The sequence below is a fragment of the Otolemur garnettii genome, unplaced genomic scaffold, assembly GCF_000181295.1.
Source record: "Otolemur garnettii isolate 467f Iridium unplaced genomic scaffold, OtoGar3 scaffold00135, whole genome shotgun sequence".
NCBI classification, from domain to species: domain Eukaryota; kingdom Metazoa; phylum Chordata; class Mammalia; order Primates; family Galagidae; genus Otolemur; species Otolemur garnettii.
Genome location: NW_003852530.1, coordinates 1,471,242 through 1,478,970, shown reverse-complemented (window position 1 = coordinate 1,478,970; position 7,729 = coordinate 1,471,242). Strand labels below are relative to the sequence as shown.

At 42.1% G+C, this 7,729-nt stretch overlaps 1 protein-coding gene across 2 annotated transcripts in view; it reads right to left on the bottom strand.

Annotated features, from left to right (window-relative positions):
• Positions 1-7,729, bottom strand: part of URI1 (URI1, prefoldin like chaperone) — a 70,618-nt gene that overhangs the window by 56,918 nt on the left and 5,971 nt on the right. The gene's annotated exons all lie outside the window — the stretch shown is intronic.

The following is a 7,729-nucleotide window of genomic DNA, read 5'->3' as shown; positions in this document are numbered from 1 at the left end:
CTGACGACACGCCCATGGAGCGCCCCGCCCACACGGTAAGACAGCCACAGGGCGCCCCGCCCACGAGGACAGCCAAGCTGACGACACGCCCATGGGGCGCCCCGCCCACACGGGAAGCGCTCCGCAACCATGGCAACCACACAACAGGCTGAGTGTGTCTACGAACCACGCAATGAGGGAAACAAGAGGCAAAGTACAATGTGCTACCTTTTCCGTAAAAAGGCAGCTGGGGGAAGATGAAGGGGACAAACGTGAGTACTGTTTCCTTTTAACGAAGATACAGGGAGGACAAGTCATAAATCAATGAAAATTTTACAAAGGGGTGTGGGAGTAGGGATAGGAACGACTCAGCTCAGTACAAATAACTTTCCGACGTCGTTCTGACTTTGGACCACGTATCTATTTCATGCGTTCATAAAATAAAGTGAAAAGATAAAAGAGCATATACTAAAAATCAGTACAAATAAAACCTGTATATCAAATCCAAGCAACAACTGCACAGAAAAAAAGGACCTGAAGTAACTTTGGGAAGGGGACGCTAATTGTACCTCTCCGCTGAGTCAACTCCGTGCTCCCTCCGAGCACATACACTAAAGTCAAGGGGAGTGAGTCTCTAAAAGCAAAAGGAAGCGCAAAGAAAACTGGAGCTTTACTTAAACATAGATGTATCACTGGCAGGGGTATTCGTTACTAATTCTGAAGCTGTTTTGTGTACGCTGCAGACGCTGACAGGCAAGTTCTCACTACGGAAGGAAAGAGATTGAAGCACAGGTTGGGGAAGCTGAGGAAGTCCCCTATGGTAAGGGTTCTTCCACTGAACCCAGTTTTAGCTTCTCAGTTTCTTTCTTGAGTAGTTCCTTTCTTTTTTTTTTAACAAACACAGTTTCACTTTGTTGCCCTCAGTAGAGTGCCATAGCATCACAGCTCACAGCAACCTCCAGCTCTGGGCTTAGGTGATTCTCTTGCCTCGGCCTCCCGAGTAGCTGGGACTACCGGCACCCGCCACAGCACCCGGCTATTTTCTTGTTGCAGTTTGGCCGGGGCTGGGTTTGAACCCGATACCCTCAGTATACGGGGCACCGCCCTACTCACTGAGCCACAGGCGCCGCCCTCTTGAGTAGTTCTATTTCCAAGGACTAACATTTCATGACTTTCTTAAAGGTCTTCCAAAGAATAAAGTGAAAAGTTCCTTATTATAAGAAAAATTCAAACTCATTTTATTTCCTAGTTACCGCATTAGTACACTGTCTATAAATCTGAGATACACAGCAAGATTCTAGTGATTATATTTTTCCTGCATCTTGCTATTTCTCCTCTTTTTTTCTAAGACAAGAGTTTCAAGCTGTCGCCCTGGGTCATAGCTCACAGCGCCCTCAAACTCCTGGGCATAAGCGATTCTCCTGCCTCAGCCTCACAGGCGCCCACCACAACACCCAGCTGTTTTTTGGTTGCAGTTGTCCTTGTTACTTAGCAGGCCTGGGCTGGGTTTGAACTCACCACGCTACGTGTATGTGGCCAGCTCCCTGCCAACTGAGCCATGGGCGCCACCTGCATCTTGCTATTTCATCACCCTAGTCATTATTTCATGATCCACTATTCCTAATTATGCTTTTAAAAAAAATAACATAAAAGAATTATAGACTCACCAAGAAGGATGATGCAACCCAGAGTAAAATACCATCCTTCAGTTTTCTTACTGCACTGCCTGAAATACATCTTGCAAAAAAACACAGAAAACTAGAGACACCATCTTTCAATAAGAAAAAGAACTCAGAATTGTTCACGTTCTGCACATAATACCAGAGAGGATATTTCACAATTATTAAATCAGATTATGAAAACAAACAGCAGCACTCTTAACCAGTGCACTCCAAAAGAATTTTCTTTCTATTAAATTAAATCATAAACATAGGTCATGTATACATTAATGCATTCATGGGGTACAATGTGCTGATTTCACATAGAATTAGAAGCATTTATATCACACTAGTTAATATATACCTCGTCTCATTTACTTAATTATTGTGTTAAGACATCTATACTCTATACTAATAGATCTGACATGTACCCTTGCATTAGGCACCATAGGTGAGGTCCCACCATTCACCCTCCCTCAATCTAACCTTCCCCCTCCCCACCTTCCCTCCTTCATCCTGGGCCATAGTTGTGATCTACTCTTCATATGAAAATGTGAGTGACCGTAAATTGGTTTCGTAATAGTACTGAGTACATTGGACATTTTTTTCTTCCATTCTTGAGCTACTTTACTAAGTAGGATTATGTTCCAGCTCCATTCATGTAAACATAAAAGAAGTAAAGTCTCCTCTTTTTTAAGGCTGCATAATATTCCACTCAACATAAATCACAATTTGTTAATCCATTCATGGGTCGATGGGCACTTGGGCATCTTCTATGATTTAGCTATTATGAATTGAGCTGCAATGAACAATCTGGTGCAAATATCTTTGTTATAAAGTGATTTTTGGTCTTTTGGATATACACCTAATAGAGGAATTACAGGATCAAACGGCAGGCCTACTTTTAGGTCCCTGAGTATTCTCCATACTTCCTTCCAACCCACAGAATTTTCTAACAGAATCTTTAACAGCAGCACCATCCAATCCAACAGCCAAACACCAAATGCAGCTAATGAGCAACCAAGAAAATCAACTTTCACTGTACTTAACTTTAATTTCAAACACAATACTGGAGGGCAGAGCAACACACTAAAGGTAATGGTGACAACGATAGTATAAATAGAATTTCAGACTATGAATCTTCAGATGACAATATCCTAGATGAATTTTCTCAAACCCAACAATCACTGAGCAATATATAAAAATTAACTCACGATGGATCAATGACCTAAATACAAGAGCTAAAACCACATGCAGTAAAACTCTCAGAAGAAAACACAGGTGTTCATTTTCATGACCTTGGACTTGGCACCGAACTCCTAGCTATGATACCAAAAACACAAGCAACACAAGAAAAAAAAAATCACACTTCATCAAAATTTAAAACTTTTATGCATCAAAGGACATTATCAAGGAAGTAAAAGATAAACTACAGAATGGGAGAGAGTATTTGCAAATCATGTATCTGAGAAGAGTTCACTAGATGAAGTTTTGGAAATAATGCTGACGTCTGCCTGACAGTGAAGGAGAGGAGGAAGGGGAGGAAGGTGAGAAAGGGGAGGAGAATGGGGAGGGGGAGGAAGAAGGGGAGGAGGAGGAGGGAGGGGGAGGAAGAGGAGGAGGGAGAAGCATTAGTGTGCCCTCACCTCACAGGCACAATGCAAGGACATATGCCACAGCTCCCAGGAGATGGGCACAACCCATAAGTTGGACTCTACCTAACAAACACAAACAATGTAATATATCACCTGTACCTTCACATTAATATAAAATTTTTTTAAAAAATTGAGCACAGGTGTCTTTTTTAAAAAAAATTAATGCAGTGAGGCCAGGCATGGTGGCTCACGCCTATAATCCTAGCTCTCTGGGGGGCTGAGGTAGGTGGATTACTTGAGTTCACACATTCAAGACCAACCTAACAAAAAGAGAGACCCTGTCTCTACTAAAAGTGGAAAACCTAAGGCAAGAGGATCGCTTGAGCCCAAAAGTTTGAGGTTGCTGTGAGCCATGATGCCACAGCACTCTACCCAGGGCGACAGCTTGAGACTCTGTCTAAGGAAAGGAAAAGAAAGGAAAGGAGAAAATGAGTGCAGTGAAAGGGCGCACTTATCCCGTGTTGGTGAGAATGTGCAGGTCACCAGTACAGCCACTATGGAACACAGTCCCCAGACTCCTCCCAGGAGGAGGAGCCCCCAGCAGCCCACTGCTGAGCATCCACCCAGAGGAAACACAGAGCCTTGATACAGTGGTAACTCAGGAGCACGTCTTGGTTGCTAAGCATTTCTCATCAAAATGAACCAGGGCTCTTTGAAAAATTCAGTCAACTTCAGGACTAAGGCAAGGACACTACATGGTAAGCCTGAGACGGCATGTCCCTGAAAGCAGGGTAAGAATGAGCAGAGAATGGCAGAACATGCAAAAGAAAGCTCAGTCAGACAGAGGGTCTCCCACTACCAAAACTAGGATTTGAGTGTGAAAAGGAATGATGACAGGAATGCCATCACTCTCAACTATTAAAAAATGAGGTTACAGACCCGGCATCTGTAGCTCAAGCAGCTAAGGCACCAGCCACATACACCAGAGCTGGCAGGTTCAAATCCAACCCAGGCCTGCCAAACAACAATAACTGCATCCAAAAAATAGTGGGGTGTTGTGGTGGGTGCCTACAGTCCCAGCTACTTGGGAGGCCGAGGCAAGAGAATCACTTAAGTTCAGGAGTTGAAGGTTGCTGTGTACTGTGAGCTGTGATGCCATAGCACTCTACCCAGGGTGATAGCTTAAGGCTCTGTCACAAAAAAAAAAAAAAAAATGAGGTTATAGTTAAGGCTGAGCGCAGTAGCTCATGCCTATAAATCCTAGCACTCTCGGAGGGAAGGCAGGTGGATCACCTCAGCTCACAGGTTCCAGACCAGCCTGAGCCAGAGTGAGACTCTGTCTCTAAAAATAACGGGGCGTTGTGGTAGGCGCCTATAGTCCCAGCCACTTGGGTGGCTGAGGCAAGAGAATTGCTGGACCCAAGAGTTAGAGGTTGCTGTGAGCTATGATGCCATAGCACTCTACCAAGGGCCACAAAGTAAGACTGTCTCCAAAAAAAAAAAAAATAAATAAAAAATTTAAAATTTTTTTTAAAATGAGGGTATAGTTAACTAAAAGAGGGTAAAGGGACAGCTAGGGCTCCTCCTTACAGAAAAACACAAGGTAATAAATATAGTTAGAAGGTCACTAGTTTGCAACACCAATGTAATAAATGATTTAGGCAAGAATCACACAAAAGGCTTCTAGGGACAGGATATTCACACTGTCTTCAAGTATTAGTTATTCCTTACACAGAGGAAAAGGACCTTTGTGATGGAGACCGACAACTGATGAGAACACTAATAGTGGGAGAAAGAGAGATCTCTGTCTCCTAACTTTGTGCCAAGGAAAGAGGAACATGGTCCTCATCTACTACTGCTCTTTTTCTTTTTATTTTTTTAAAACCTTTGAAAAGATTTACTGTTCACTTTGAGAACAGAAGTCTGTCAGATCAGGGCAGATCTGGCCTGAAGCCTGCTCCTGGTCACAGCATCTTAGGCCCCCATGTGTAAACCAAGGGGAGAACATCAGCATATCTTTCCATGTAAAAAAGGCAATTTCCTTAAGCAGGACTCGCCTAGGAACCAGCAGAGGGTCTCACAGCCATGCTATCCAGGCTCAGCTCAAGAGCTCTTCCCAAAATCGCCTGCGTACCAGGGAGTTTAGGTGCATGGCACCACACCTGGTCATCCATTCAGTATTCTCTTGAAAAAATGTTTCGCTTTGTTTCTTCATGATTATATTCATTAGACAGACGTTAGACAGAAAACTGACCTGAACTCTCAAACAGGCCAATAACATAAAGACAAAAGGTTGCAGGAGGATTATTCTAGACAAAAGAAAGCAAAGCCAAATGCCATGGTGACCTCTAACTGGACCCTGGATTGAAAGAGAGAATCATTAAGAACCTTTTTAGAAAAACTGGAGAAATCTGAACATGTTAGCTGACTCTGTTCATTTCTTCGTTATAAAAAAAGATACTATGTTATGTAGGCAAATGACCTTGCTCTAAATGGTATGTGCTTAAGAATTCAGGATGTGATGATGTCTGCTATTTACTCTCAAATGACTGGGCGGAAAAAAGGAATATATAGAAAGAAAAAGCAAATGAGACAAAATATTAACCGATGACTATATACAAAGTGTTTATCACACCACTCTTTCAGCTTTTCTATAGCGTTATGATTTTTCAAAATAAACAGCTTTAGTTCAAGAGAGGGAAACTGCCTATCACAAGACTAAAAAGATTGGGACTTACTGTTCAGTTAAATATCACTGATATTTAAAACTTCCAAAAGACTAAGACTAATGTGCCAACAACCACCATAACAAGATGTAATTTACAGGTAATGAATTACGAAAACTCACCTATTTACAAAATGAAATGTAACTCTGACTATACAAACAAACACATTCGTGCAACACTGCCTTCTTAAAAATAAAAATAGCTTTTAACATTAGAGAAGAATTGACTCCTCAGTACCTAAAATTACTCAATTTTTAAAAAGCATTTTCTAAAATTCAATACCCATTCATAAAACCTCTTAGCAAACTAGGAATATATGGAAATTTTCTTAATCTGATAAAAAGTGTAAATACATCTGGGAGATGGACACACTTACAACTTTGACCCAAACTGCACAAAAGCAAATCATCTAACCAAAACAAATGTATCCTCATAATATTCTGAAATGTTTTTGAAGTATAAATACAAATAAAGTAAGTATCATCCTTAATTTTTAAAGTTTACCCTGATGCCCATTATCACCACTTCTAATAGGCAGGACAAAAGGCAAGAAAAAGAAACAGCAGAAGGACTGGAAAGGATAAAATAAGGAGACCCTGAGGAACCGCAAGGAACCAACTAAACTTACATCACGAGGCACCAAGCTAGAAAGCCATGATGATTAAGACAGCACAGGTTTGCTTCAAGAAGAGACCAGCCAATGAAGCATCAAGAAGTGGACCCACAAACACTGTCACCTGATACAAGACCAAGATGCCGACACAGTGGAGACAGGATGATCCTTCCAAATAACTGATGCTGGGGTGACCAGACATCCACATGGCAAACCAAATTCAGGTAGAATATAGATCTCAACATGAAAAGCAAAGCAAGCTTGGCACCTGTAGCTCAGCAGCTAGGACGCCAGCCACCTATACTGGAGCTGGTGGGTTCGAATCCAACCGGGGCCTATCAAACAATGACAACTACAACCAAAGTATAGCCAGGTGTTGTGGCAGGCACCTGTAATCCCAGCTACTTGGGAGGCTGAGGCAAGAGAATTGCTTAAACCCACGAGTTTGAGGTGGCTGTGAGCTATGTGACGCCACAGCACACTACCAAGGGCAACATAGTAAGACTCTCTCTCACCAAAAAAAAAAGAAAGAAAAGAAAAGCAATAAAGCTTTTAGAAGATAATGTAAGAGGATATCTTCAGAATATTAATAAGACTTCTTTAAAACAGGACAAAATCCACTAACCTATCATAAAGAAAACAATACAGAATTTTTGTTCCTCAAAGGACATCACTGTAGTGTGTCAAGTCAGCCACAGATCAGGGAAGGTATTCATGATATACAACTGAAAATGCCCTTGTATCAAAAATATATAAAGAACTGCTATGAATCAATTAGAATGACAAACATCCCAACAGCAAATAGGTAATAGACGACCAAGTATCTTACCAACCACAGATTTAAAATCCACGTAGTCAACAGTGAAGGAGGAGATGGACAGACCAGTCAGAAGTAGCAAAGTCAACAAATAGGAAACGGACAGATACTACCCAACAGAGGCAAGGATGTGCAGCAGGCAGAACTTCCACCAACTGCTGGCAGGCAGTAAACCAGCATAACCACTTTGGGAAAAACACTGCAAGTAGAACTAAGACACAAATGCCCCATAAGAAAGTTTGAGGCAGGCTTGGCGCCTATAGCTCAACCGGCTAAGGCGCCAGCCACGTACACCTAAGGTGGCGGGTTCGAATCCCCAGCCTGGACCCGCCAAACAACAA